The sequence below is a fragment of the Pleurodeles waltl genome, chromosome 2_2, assembly GCF_031143425.1.
Source record: "Pleurodeles waltl isolate 20211129_DDA chromosome 2_2, aPleWal1.hap1.20221129, whole genome shotgun sequence".
Classification (NCBI taxonomy): domain Eukaryota; kingdom Metazoa; phylum Chordata; class Amphibia; order Caudata; family Salamandridae; genus Pleurodeles; species Pleurodeles waltl.
In genome coordinates this window covers 1,095,059,750-1,095,072,938 of record NC_090439.1, presented here as the reverse complement: position 1 = coordinate 1,095,072,938, position 13,189 = coordinate 1,095,059,750, and positions in this window count along the sequence as shown.

The window sequence follows — 13,189 nt, the reverse complement described above, 5'->3', positions numbered from 1 at the left end:
CCATACATGGCAGCCAGGATGCACTTAGCTTTTTAGATTTTTACCATATTTAGCGGGGTAATCCCCCCTAGCCTTTTAGAAAAGATCTTCAGAGCCGCCGTTGTTTTAATAATCTGGTCTTTTTTAGTTTTCACACAATGTGCCCAGGAACCCTTTTTATCGAACATTATGCCCAGATATGAAAAGGTACGAGCTATCTCCACTTTGTCCTCATGGATGGTAGTATTATAGATCTTACCCGATTGCCTACCGCAATTCATTATAAAAGTCTTGGACCGGTTAACTGCAAGACCCAGATCTGTCATAAAGGTTTAGCAGGTGGTTAAGAGTTTTTGGAGGGCTAATGGTGTCCTAGCCATAAGTACTGCATCATCTGCGTAGAGCAGTACGGGGACCGGACGGTTGCCTATTTGGGGAAGGTCTTTACATTTGCTTATCAGATCACATTCTAAGTTGTTTATGTATAATGAGAACAGGAGTGGAGCAAGAACGCAGCCTTGGCGCACCCCTCTATTTATGCCAAAAGGCCTGGTGCATTTCCCTCTCGTCCCGTACCTTACTCTTGCTTTGCATCCTGTATACGTGTCCTGTATGAACTGAATTATTGTTAATTCAGCCCCCATACTACTTAAAATGTCCCATAACTTCTTATGTAGCACGCAGTCAAATGCTGAAGCTAGATAGATCTATGAAGGCCAGGTACAAGTTACCCTCTCTGATCTTTGTGTACTTCCCCAGTAGGAGGCTTAGATACTGGCCCTGTTCCACTGTACCTATTCCTGTGCGGAAGCCATACTGCACTGGAGATAAGATATCATTTCCTTCCAAAAGGCCCTCAATACCTGAGTCATTAGAGGGCCCCAAAGGTGCGTGTTTTGCTTTGTATAAATCTATTGGGACGCCGTTGGGGCCTGGCGCTTTCCCCGCTTTGCTTATATTTATGGCTTCCACTACCTCCTCTAAGCTAAAACTGAGGTATTACAGCCGAGCGTGGGCCTTCCTGAGCGTCTGGGACCTTTAAAGAGACCTCAGAGTCTATGTCAGTAGGTTGTCAGTATATCTTAGAAAAGTATACAATCCAATCCTCTTCCGGAATTGCATTATCCATTCTGGGCATATCTCTATTCCCTAACACAGGAGAATTTATTATTTTCCAGAAGAGGATGTTATCCTTTGCAAGACTAGCTTTATGTAGATTTTCCCACGAGTTTACTATCAGGGTGTATTTCCTCCTTTTTATAGCTGTCTTGTATGCCAGTCTGCACATGCGTATTTCAGTCGGGCATCTTGTTGAGGCACTTAAAGCTTTTTTTAAACTTGTGTGTGCTTTTGTGCAATCATGGTAGAAACAGCCACTTTTCCTTTTTTTTCCTCCCTTTCCCAGCCTAATGGTAAGAAATTCCTTCACGCCTTGAGTTATCTGAAAAAGGCACTTAAACATTTTCCTGGTTTTATGTCCTCACTAAGGCAGTCAGTGAAGGCTTGGTTATGTCATTGTTCATTCTCACCAGAAATGTTCTTAATTTCATTATTTTGGATCAATAAAGTTTCATCAATGTTGACCATTCTTTCTCGGATCTCACTGAGTGTGAACCCGTAGCCAGCTCTCAAGAGTGGCTTTAAAACTTCATTTGATTTTTCAAAGAGTGCAAAATGAACTGAAGGCTGGTAGTTACGTTGCTGCTGGGAGCTCATTGTATTTTTGTATATATGCACACACGCAGTTCAGGTGGGCATACAAATATGCTGCAAATACATTCACCTCGTTGTTTAGCTCAGCTACTCAGCTGAAAACATAATCTTGGAGGAAACTAGCTGCAGATAAAAACATGTTTGTCCTTTCATACTCACCTACTCTGTACTTTGTTCTTTTGTCAATCTCTTTGGCCCTTGTTCTGTCTAAACCACAGATAACACAGTGAAGATCCTCTGCTTTCTGATAAGTTGTTGGAGGTGGACGAGGGGTAGCCATTGATCTTTCAAGTGGATGGGAATTGGGTTTTGTTGTCTTCGCTTTTTCATAAGACTCAGATTCTTGTGATTCACTGGTTTCTGCTATTTTTTTACTATTTTTTTCAGTTTCTTTTATTGTATAGCACTTGTAGCAGTTGTTACAATGATAAAATATCTGATACTCTTTACCCATCAGTTTCAATCATTTGTGAACTTCTTCTTGCTGTATTCCTGCAGCGTATCAAACTCTCTTCTGTCGAGCCACAGTTGGTGTTAGCTTTTCTTTCAGATTAGTATGGAATATGACACATTTTTCTTGAAGGAGTCCTCGGATTTTGTAGTTAGCTGCATTCTGTCAGAAGGTAAAGGTCCTCTGCTACCACCTGCTTCGCTCATGTTTAGAAATTTGAATCAAAGGAAAAGCTGAAAGAAAAACCATATTAAAATAAATTACCAATATGATGGCTAAACCACATCATTATAGAGCTGCCATTTTAAAAAATGTTAGAAGGGTTGCTCAGAGGAGTTATTTTCTATCTCTGTAAGACTACTTGATCCGCAAAACCTATGTTTTGACACCAAAATGAAGTATATAGGTCTTATGGTACCTTAAATATAACATCATCACTGCAACACATCCGCCATTTTTAAAAATGTTGCCCAGAAAAAATTGGCCCAAATTAGCAATGCCTACCGAAGCAAAATTATTTCTCTAATGATCCAAAAACACAAATAAAAAATGAAAATCTCTGGACAACAATTTTTTTACTGAGGTATATCAAGGGGCCAGGACTATTTCTGCATATTTGCACTTGTTGATGGTGTTCAGTAGACCGAACTAAAATCAAGGAGAAAAGTAAGCCTCCCAGAAATTCATGAGCTGCATCAAGTTCTGGGGCAGATTAATAAAGACTTTTAGCCACAGTAATGTCACACAAGGTTAATATGGGATTCATTTAAAGTGCCAAACTTTTTTTGATCTGAAACTTTGTGCAACTTTGCACTACATTAAGTCAAGTGGGATCTATGAATGATACTGAGGTGCTCCAGCGCTACCAGGCGTGATTTTTCAGACAAAGTCAAACCTACATAGATTATCAGAGGGGCTTTGAGTAAAAAATGTATGCCTCCTTGAGGCCAGTACAAAACCTATGCTAGGGGGCAATGCTTTTAGTGCGCCGGCACAGAGGAAAAGAGCAGCGGGCCATATTGAGTAACAGTTTGCGCTGCTCTGCTCCAGAGCATTGTGTTGCACAAATGTTTTGTAAATCTGCTCCTCTGAGTTTTACTCCCTGTGATGCTGTGCATCCATCGGATGGGGTGCTTAAATCTACGCTAGTTGTAGGCATAAATGTCAGTGTAAAATGTGTCAATTTCTTAATGGGATTATACTTTGAGAAAAGTTTGTTCAAAGCCATTTTTGGTGGTAAACTTCTTGTCATTGTATCGTCATATGCACGGTAATTTTGTTTTTTATTGCCGCAGGCTTTTTAGAAAGACTTATTTAGTGTCATCAAATATTTGAACTCATTTCCCATGGAGATCACAATCATCATCCATTTAATGGAACATAATGTAATTATAGGTAGAAATGCGAAAATGCCACAGCAGTTTTAAATACAGATGCGGACCTTTTAATTGGGCTGCTTACCATCCAATTATGTAGTTACTTTAAATATGATTAAAATGCATTTTTAATTGCATTAGAATGTATTTATTAGCGCTGTGTGCCTCTGTCTAATGAATGCAGAGCAGGGGATCAGGGAGGCTCAAGGCGAAGGCTGGGAGTAATTCTCCACATTTCCAAGTTTATTTACTTTTAATTAAAATGCATTTTTAATATCAGAAGCTGTTTAAGAGGCCCAGGACGGTGAGACTCAGTCAGAGAGAGGTCTGTCAGCAGAGAATTGCTATTTCCAGTCCATTGAAATTAAAGGACGCAGTGAAGTATTCAAGGTTTGGTCAGGGTACTCCCACCAATCACATTCAAGGGCCCAGGTTCTGGCCCAGCGACTGACTGGGTGACTGTGTTCGATGGAATTGCTACCGACAATACTACTGTCGCCATAATGCATCATGATTGAGTCAATGCCACCAGCGGTGGTTTGCCAAGCAGATACCCAATGATGCCAGGATTGCCATATATTTTTTGGAAACAAAATTGCATTGCTTTTTCAGAGATTACTACAGAACACGCAGTTGAGTAAACTGTATGGTTAAACTCTCCCCACGGTACATTTCTTATTACAGTAACAGTACATATGACAGTGGTCTCCAAACTTTTTTATGCCGCGCCCCCAGTTGAAAAATAAAAATCATTGTGCCCCCCTTCTGAATTTTTCACAAATATTTTATAAAGATGGCAATGTTTAAATATGTCTAGATGTATTTAAACATTGCAGTTAAGTACTGTTGCCATTTTTAAAATGCAATAACATGGTTCTGCTTAAAACAAAACACTGTTATCTGTGAAATGCTTCTTTTGGCCAGAACCTGGCACCCCCCCTGGGATCCCTTGAGACCCCCCTGGGGTGGCCGCCCCCAGTTTGAAGACCCCTAACATATGAGGTTCCTCCTGGTTAAGTGTCCTGCAGAGCACCCTGGGATCGTTCAAGGAACAAGGAGATATAAAATCCTGCTGACTGGTGAAGTTGGATTTAAAATTACTATTTTAGAAATGCCACTTTTAGAAAGTGAGCATTTCTCTGCACTTAAATCTTTCTGTGTCTTACAACCCATGTCTGGCTGGGTTTAGTTGACAGCTACTTGTGCATTCACTGAGACACACCCCAAACACAGGCTACTCAGCCTCACTTGCATACATCTGCATTTTGAATGGGTCTTCCTGGGCTGGGAGGGTGGAAGATCTGCTCTCACACAAAGGACTGCCACACCCCTTACTGGGACCCTGGCAGACAGGATTGAACTGAAAGGGGATTCCATCGTCCCCTGCATGCCTTTCCCTTGCCAGGGCCTTAGGCCCTTGTGAATGTCTTGGGATTGCCATATTTGATGGAATTGAGGGATCTGACCTTACCACTCAAGTTTACACTGTTAGACCTGACAGCCTTAGGGTGGTCATCCCTAACTTTTTGCCTGCCTGCCTCCCTCCACTTTTTAGACACAGTTTTTTGCTGGTTTTGCACACTTTACCACGGCTAACCAGTGCTAAAGTGCATATGCTCTCTCCCTTTAAACATGGTAACATTGGATCATACCCAAATAGACTATTTAATTTACTTATAAGTCCCTGGTAGAGTGCACTATGTGTGCCCAGGTTCTGTAGATTAAATGCTACTAGTGGGCCTGTAGCACTGATTGTGCCACCCACTTAAGTAGCCCCTTTAACTTGTCTCAGGCCTGCCATTGCAAGGCCTGTGTGTGCAGTTTCACTGCCAATTCAACTTGGCATTTAAAAGTACTTGCCAAGCCTAAAACTCCCCTTTTTCTACATATGACACCCCTAAGTTGTGTCCTAGGTAACCCATAGAGCAGGGTGCAGTGTAGGCAAAAGGCAGGACATGTACCTAGGTAGTTTACATGTCCTGGTAATGTAAAACTCCTAAATTCGTTTTTACACTGCTGTGAGGCCCTGCTTCCTTCATAGGCTAATATTGGGGCTGCCTTCATACATTGTTTGAGTGGTAGCTGCTGATCTGAAAGGAGAAGGAAGGTCATATTTAGTATGGCCAGAATGGAGATATAAAATCCTGCTGACTGGTGAAGTTGGATTTAATATTACTATTTTAGAAATGCCACTTTTAGAAAGTGAGCATTTCTCTGCACTTAAATCTTTCTGTGCCTTACAATCCACGTCTGGCTGGGTTTAGTTGACAGCTCCTTGTGCATTCACTGAGACACACCCCAAACACAGGATACTCAGCCTCACTTGCATACATCTGCATTTTGAATGGGTCTTCCTGGGCTGGGAGGGTGGAAGATCTGCTCTCACACAAAGGACTGCCACACCCCCAACTGGGATCCTGGCAGACAGGATTGAACTGATAGGGGACCTGGTGCACTTCTAAGCCACTCTTTGAAGCCTCCCCCACTTCAATGGCACATTTGGGTATATAAACAGGGCCTCTGCCCCTACCAACCCAGACACTTCCTGGTGAAGAAACTTGTAACCAGAACCTACATCCTGCCAAGAAGAACTGCCTGGCTGCCCAAAGGACTCACCTGCCTGCTTTCTGTGAAGGACTACTGCCTTGCTGTTGCCCTGCTGCCTTGTTGCTGTCTGGCTGAGGTGAAGAAGTGCTCTCTAAGGGCTTGGATAGAGCTTGCCTCCTGTTCCCTGAAGCCTCAGGACCAAAAAGACTTCATCTCTTCAAGAAGGACTCCTTGTGTGGCGAAATTCGACGCACAGCCTGCCAGAAACGACACACAGCCTGCTACGCGGTGAAGATTTTACCGCACGCCGAACCGGAATGACGGAGCTCGACTTCGCAACGAGAAGATCGATGCAGCACCAGCGTAGCGATCGGAAATTCGATGCATGGCCCACTGGATTGTCAACATCAGGGCAGTGCACGATCTACGGGCGACTGGAATGCAAAAACCCAGCACTTCCAAGACAACGTAATTCATGCATTATGCTGATGTGCTGTTGTTGAACCTTTTTGCATTGCAGAGTTTAATCCTGAAGATTTATATTCAAGGTGCTTATAAATACTGTTCATTTGCAATGTATTGCTGCAGGCATTCAGAGTGTGTCAGGGTGTGGTCCCTTTCCAGGGCCTTCTAGAAGCTTCCTCTGCAGCATGACTTGGTGTGGTTTGTGGGCTGGGCCAAGACTCTATATAAGGGAGCCAGCCCAGCTCTACGTGCTCACTATTCAGAGGTCCCGGTGCAGAGCAGCATCAACTTCCTGAGCTCCTGTTCCGGAGGCCTACCTTGATCTTCCAGGCCTTGTCCTTCATTGTGCTGGTGATATTTGATCAGGGCGATAAGACGGAGGTCGGGCTGGGCCCCCGATCCCATTCTCGAAGGCTTTCGAGTTCTTGGGCCTAATTTTCATGATAAAAGATTTTACCTTGTGCATGTTAATGTGGGCTTGACTTTTTCTGGCATTTGCATGCTGATATTCGAATCGGCAAGACGCTCGATTAATTTCTTGAGCTTAACTCCTGATATTCATTGTGCGCTACCATTTCTTGACATTCACATGGTGGCATTCAAATCGGCAAGATGAGCGGTTCATTTCTTGTGTTGAACTCGTGATGCTCATTGTGCGCAACCATTTCTTGGCGCTTACAAGGTGACATTCGAATCAGCAAGACGTGCGATTCATTTCCCGCAATTGAACTTGATCGTTTGCAGTGTGCGCGATCATTTCATGGCATTTGCATATTCTTGTTGAAATCAGCAATGTGCGCAATTCATGTTTCTGCATTTAAAAAAAAAATAAGGTGGTCACTGCAACCCTGGCGGTCAGTGTTAAAGCGGCGGTAAAACTGCCAACAGGCCGGCGGTAAAAAAAATTGAATCACGACCAAGGCGGTACAAAAAAACATTGCAGCGGTAACTGGCAACAGACAGGTGGAAGACAATGTCCCGCCCACATTATTACAAGCCACCAATTCGCCACCTTTTTCAGGGCGGATTCACCGTGAACAAAAACACGGCGGAAACAGGACTTGGAAGGGAAAACGCTCACCTCTGCACACCACACGAGGAACCAGGATGCCATGGAACCCGAGCTCCAGATTCTTCCAGCCTTTATCTTCCTGCTCCTCTACCAGGAACAACAAAGACGACAGCGAAGACCACGGTGAGTACTGCATCTACGACACAGGGGAGGGGGGATGGAAAAACAGTGACATACACACGCAACACCCAACACCTCCACCCTCACCCACTACAACACACACACAAGTACATGTTGATACATTACATTAACCACTCCCAACCCCCCCTGGAAGAATGCAAGGACAAAAGGAAATGAGTCGAACGATTGTAATATTTTCAAATACATTAATCAAAAATATATACATATATAAAGGTATTCACACTCTAAACTAATATATACACCAAGAATACAAGTCCAACGTATTCCATCATCCTAGTCCGTGGACCACTGGGCCCAAAATGCATGGGCGAGGCCCACACTCAATACCCGAACAAGACAGGGAGAACACTGCTGGGGCATCAGATAGAAATAAAACAGGCACCTCAGAGGGAAGGGAAGGGGGGGCACCTCAGCCGGATGAGTGCACTACACCAGATCCACGAGGGGGCTCCATGCCCATTGATGTATCCTGGGGAGTTCAAAGCCACAGTCTCTCAAGTCTCTCCATTGGGTGGGTTGCCCACTGCATTATCCTGGGGAGTGCAAAGCCACAGTCTCTCAAGTCTCTCCAGTGGGTGGTTTGCTCACTGCATTATCCTGGGGAGTGCAAAGCCACAGTCTCTCAAGTCTCTCCAGTGGGTGGTTTGCCCACTGCATTATCCTGGGGAGTGCAAAGCCACAGTCTCTCAAGTCTCTCCAGTGGGTGGGCTGCCCACTGCTTTATCTTGGGGAGTGCAAAGCCATAGTCTCTCAAGTGGATAACAGTCTCCACTGGTTCTGGAGGGGGCTTTGTGCCCAGAGTGCTTCATCCTGCCAAGGACTGAGGTAGTGGATGTGAATCTCCACTGGTTCTGGAGGGGGCTTTGTGCCCAGAGTGCTTCATCCTGCCAAGGACTGAGGTAGTGGATGTGAATCTCAACTGGTTCTGGAGGGGGCTTGGTGCCCAGAGTGCTTCATCCTGCCAAGGACTGAGGTAGTGGATGCCTTTCTCCACTGGTTCTGGAGGAGGCTTTGTGCCCAGAGTGCTCCATCCTGCCAAGGACTGAGGTAGTGGATGTGAATCTCCACTGGTTCTGGAGGGGGCTTTGTGCCCAGAGTGCTTCATCCTGCCAAGGACTGAGGTAGTGGATGTGAATCTCCACTGGTTCTGGAGGGGGATTTGTGTCCAGAGTGCTTCATCTTGCTCGCGGCTTCCTCAGTGGCATCGGAATCTTTGGCGCTCACTTGCCTGCGGTGCTTGTTGCGGCGGTGTCCTTGGCAGCGGTGCTGGTGGCGTCGGTGTCCTGTTCCGCGGTGCAGGTGGCGGCGGTGTCCTGTTCAGCAGTGCTGGTGGCGGCGGTGTCCTGTTCAGCAGTGCTTGTGGCGGCGGTGTCCTTGGCAGCGGTGCTTGTGGCGGCAGTGATCTTGGCAGCGGTGGTGTCCTTGGCAGCGGTGCTTGTGGCGGCGGTGTCCTTGGCAGTGGTGCTGGTGGCGGCGGTGTCCATGGCAGCGGTGCTTCTGGCGGCGGTGTCCTTGGCAGCGGTGCTTGTTTCGGGCTTGTCCGCCGTGCAGGTTTTCCCAGACTTGCCTGTTTTACTGTGCCCCTTCCCCACCTTGGATGGTGGCGCAGCTGGCTCCACACTCCCAACTGTACCCCTGGGAGCGGCTTTGGTGGAAGATTTTTTTCCTCTCTCCCACCAGGCACTGGCCAACCTTTTGTGCTTTTGAGGTGGGGGACTGTTCGTGCTCTGGCTCCTTGGCACACTGGCTGCCCTGCTGCCTGGCACACTCCAGAAGCCGGTTACTGGCACCACTGTTCCCGCTGATATTGTGGCTGAGCTGCTGGGTTGGGACCTGGCGACGCGGGCCCTAGGAGACTGAATGGGTGGGGGAGGTGAGGGGAAGAGGTCAAGTTTGGACAGGAAATGTTTTTGGGACACACTGGGACGGGTAGATGGAGGGGGTTCGGGAGTGGAGGAAGAGGTAGTGGTTGTAGGAGGTGTACATTTGCTGACTTTGGGTGAAGGTGCATGGGCTGGAGGCTGTCGTGAGGTGGATGGCTGTTGGGTGGGTGTATGACTGCGTTTGTGTACCTTGGGAGGTGGGCTCACAGACACACTGGGAGAGGACACATGGGATGTGTGAATGGTAGTGTAGGTGGTGAGTGCAAGTGAGCGGGGTGTGGGTGTGCTGGTGATGGAGGTAGTGGCTGACAATGTAGTGCATGCAGGTGTGAGTGGAGACAAAACTGGGAGGGAGGAGGGAGACGAGGAGGAGGGGGACACAGTGGAGGCAGTGGCTGTTGGTATGTCTGCATGTGTATGATGCTTGCGTGAGTGCCTGTGGGATGTGTGGTGCTTATGTTTGCCTGAGCTTCCCTTGTGTGTTGACGTGTGTGCATGCTGGTCTGATGGTGTGCTTGGGATAGGCTGGGGTACAGGGGTTTGGGTCTGGGTAGAGGAAGTTGGAGGGGGGAGGCTAGAGACAGGGACAATGTCTGCATCAGTGCTGAGGCCAGAGTCTGAAAAGCTCGCTGATGGGCTGCCTGACCAGAATGAATGCCCTCCAGGTATGCATTGGTTTTTTGCAGCTGCCTCTCTACACCCTGGATGGCATTCAAAATGGTAGACTGCCCAACAGTGAGTGACCTGAGGAGGTCAATGGCCTCCTCACTGAGGGCAGTAGGGGTGACAGGGGCAGGGGCTGAGGTGCCTGGGGCGAAGGAGATGCCCACCCTCCTGGGTGAGCGGGCACTGGGCAAATGCTGTGGGGCTGCTGGGAGGGCAGTGCTGGTAGGGGGGGTGGCGGCTGTACCTGTAGATGCGGTGGGCACAGAGGGGCACGCCACCGCAAGGGAGCTCCCATCAGAGGAGGAGTCCGTTTCACTGGTGTCTGCTCCTGTCCCTGCCGTGGAGCTCCCCTCGCCCTCTGTCCCACTGGTGGCTTCATACTCCGTTGTGTCGCCCCCCGAGGGCCGTGTGGGATGCAGCTCCATCCTGCTCCGGTGCCACTGCTCCTCCACCTGATGATGCTAATGCACACAAGCACAGGGAGACCACAAAAAGGGGGGTGAAGACAGAAGAAAGACATGTTGAGTACATGCAATACCGCTACAGTTGGCGGACACTACAGACACAGAAGCCCCCTGCACTATGCCGTGCACTTGGAGTTCCCTAATCAATCACAGGGACATGGGTTACAAGGCTATGGCCGATTGCTGCACACATGGAAGTCACAAGAGCCTGACTAGGTGTAGTTGGCTCTGTACACAGGTGGGGTGGGGTGCTCAGGGCCTGCCTTAAGAAGGGACCTTGCCTACTAAACTTGCCCTGGCCTAGGGGAACCCACAGCCCACCTCCCCCACCCAGACACCTACAATGCGCGCTGAATCAGCTGAATGAGAGTGTACTCACCCCTTGTGGCTGCTGTGATGCCCTCAAGCGCCCATCCAACTGCGGGTACGCCAAAGGCAGGATCCGGAACATCAGGGGGGTCATGGTGTCAATCTGTCATCCACGCAACTCCAAGCAGCCATTGCCCGTACAGCATGCTCACAGTGTACTCACCTGTTTGTCTGGAGGACCGTAGAGTAGCGTGTACTGGGGGAGGACCCCATCCACTAGTTTCTTCAACTCCTCCATGCTGAAGGCAGGGGCCCCTTGCCCAGACACACGAGCCATTGTCTTTTCCAGCCTGAGGTCACAGCAACACTTACAGTGTAGGTCCTCTCCTGTCGAAGATCAGGTATCAAGTGAGTGAACAGAGAGAAAATGGCGGTGACGTCTGTGGCGGTGCGTACCGTCACCGCCGGCGTACATCGTCATTGGCTCCTGGGACCCATAGGGTCCAATGTTAACCAATGCAGGATTGCGCCACAGTCTTCGACCGCCTACCACAACAGTATACAACGCCAGCGCAGTTACCTCATATCCCCTTGTCCCACAGTACAGGTCAGGCAGACGCCATTTCAGGGGGCCACATGGCATTAATTTTGTCTGGATCACACATGTTTAGGCCTTGCTTAAACACTAATCCAGCCATATGTCGACTTGAAAACATTTTACGATTAAGTTGTGTTTACGTACCTCAGAGTTGGTTGACTCTCTGCTCACTCTTCTCCTCCATAGAGCACGTCCGCTGGGGCGGGTGAGGAGATGGCGGCATCCTCCAGAGTACAGACCGCTGCTGGACCTGTCGACAATGGAGGAGCGACATGTAATCATCACCTACAGACTTGATCGTACCACAATCGTGGAACTGTGTGCCCAGTTGGAGCCAGACCTGATGTCAGCTATCCGCCATCCCACAGGAATCCCCCCTCAAGTGCAGGTGCTGTCAGTACTCCATTTCCTAGCAAGTGGGTCATTTCAAACAACAGTGGCCATAGCATCAGGGATGTCCCAGCCTATGTTTTCCAACGTGTTGTCCAGAGTGTTGTCTGCCCTGCTGAAACACATGCGGAGCTACGTCGTTTTCCCTCAGGTGGAGGATTTGCCTACAGTGAAAGGTGCCTTCTATGCCCTGGGACATATCCCCAACATCATAGGTGCCAATGATGGGACCCATGTGGCCTTGGTCCCCCCCCCACAGGGGTGAACAGGTGTACAGAAACCGGAAGAGTTATCATTCGATGAATGTGCTAATGGTGTGTTTGGACGACCAGTACATCTCCCATGTGAATGCCAAATTCCCTGGCTCAGTGCATGACGCTTACATCCTGTGGAATAGCAGCATCCCTTATGTGATGGGGCAACTCCAGAGGCACCGGCTGTAGCTATTAGGTGAGCACATGGAACCTAATCAGTGGGAATAGTTGACTGGGTCTGGGGATATCCCTACAGGTTAGTGAGTGTCTAACAGTTGTCCCTCGAAATTTGCAGGTGACTATGGTTACCCCAACCTGTCATGGCTACTGACCCCAGTGAGGAATCCCAAGACAAGGGCAGAGGAACGCTACAATGAGGCCCATGGGCGAACTAGGAGGATTATAGAGCGGACCTTCGGCCTCCTGAAGGCCAGGTTCAGGTGCCTCCATATGACTGGTGGATCCCTATTCTACTCACCAAAGAAGGTGTGCCAGATCATCGTGGCCTGCTGTATGCTTCACAACTTAGCTTTGCGACGACAGATGCCTTTTCTGCAGGAGGATGGTCCAGATGGAAGTGTTGTGGCAGCTGTGGAGCCTGTGGACAGTGAAGACGAGGAAGCAGAAGAAGAGGACATCGACAACAGGAACTCTGTTATCCTGCAATACTTCCAGTGAGATACAGGTAAGAAGACAAACCTGCCTACTACATGTAATGTAACACTACTACCTCTCTACTGTCTGTCCTTTTCTCCCAGTGTATGGTCTCTTTCCCTTACAATTTCACAGATGTGGGTCCCACTGTGTGACATCTACTTTGTTTCCTCATGGACTAGAGCTGTGTGACATAGGTATGTTGACATTACAATTGTAAGAGCATT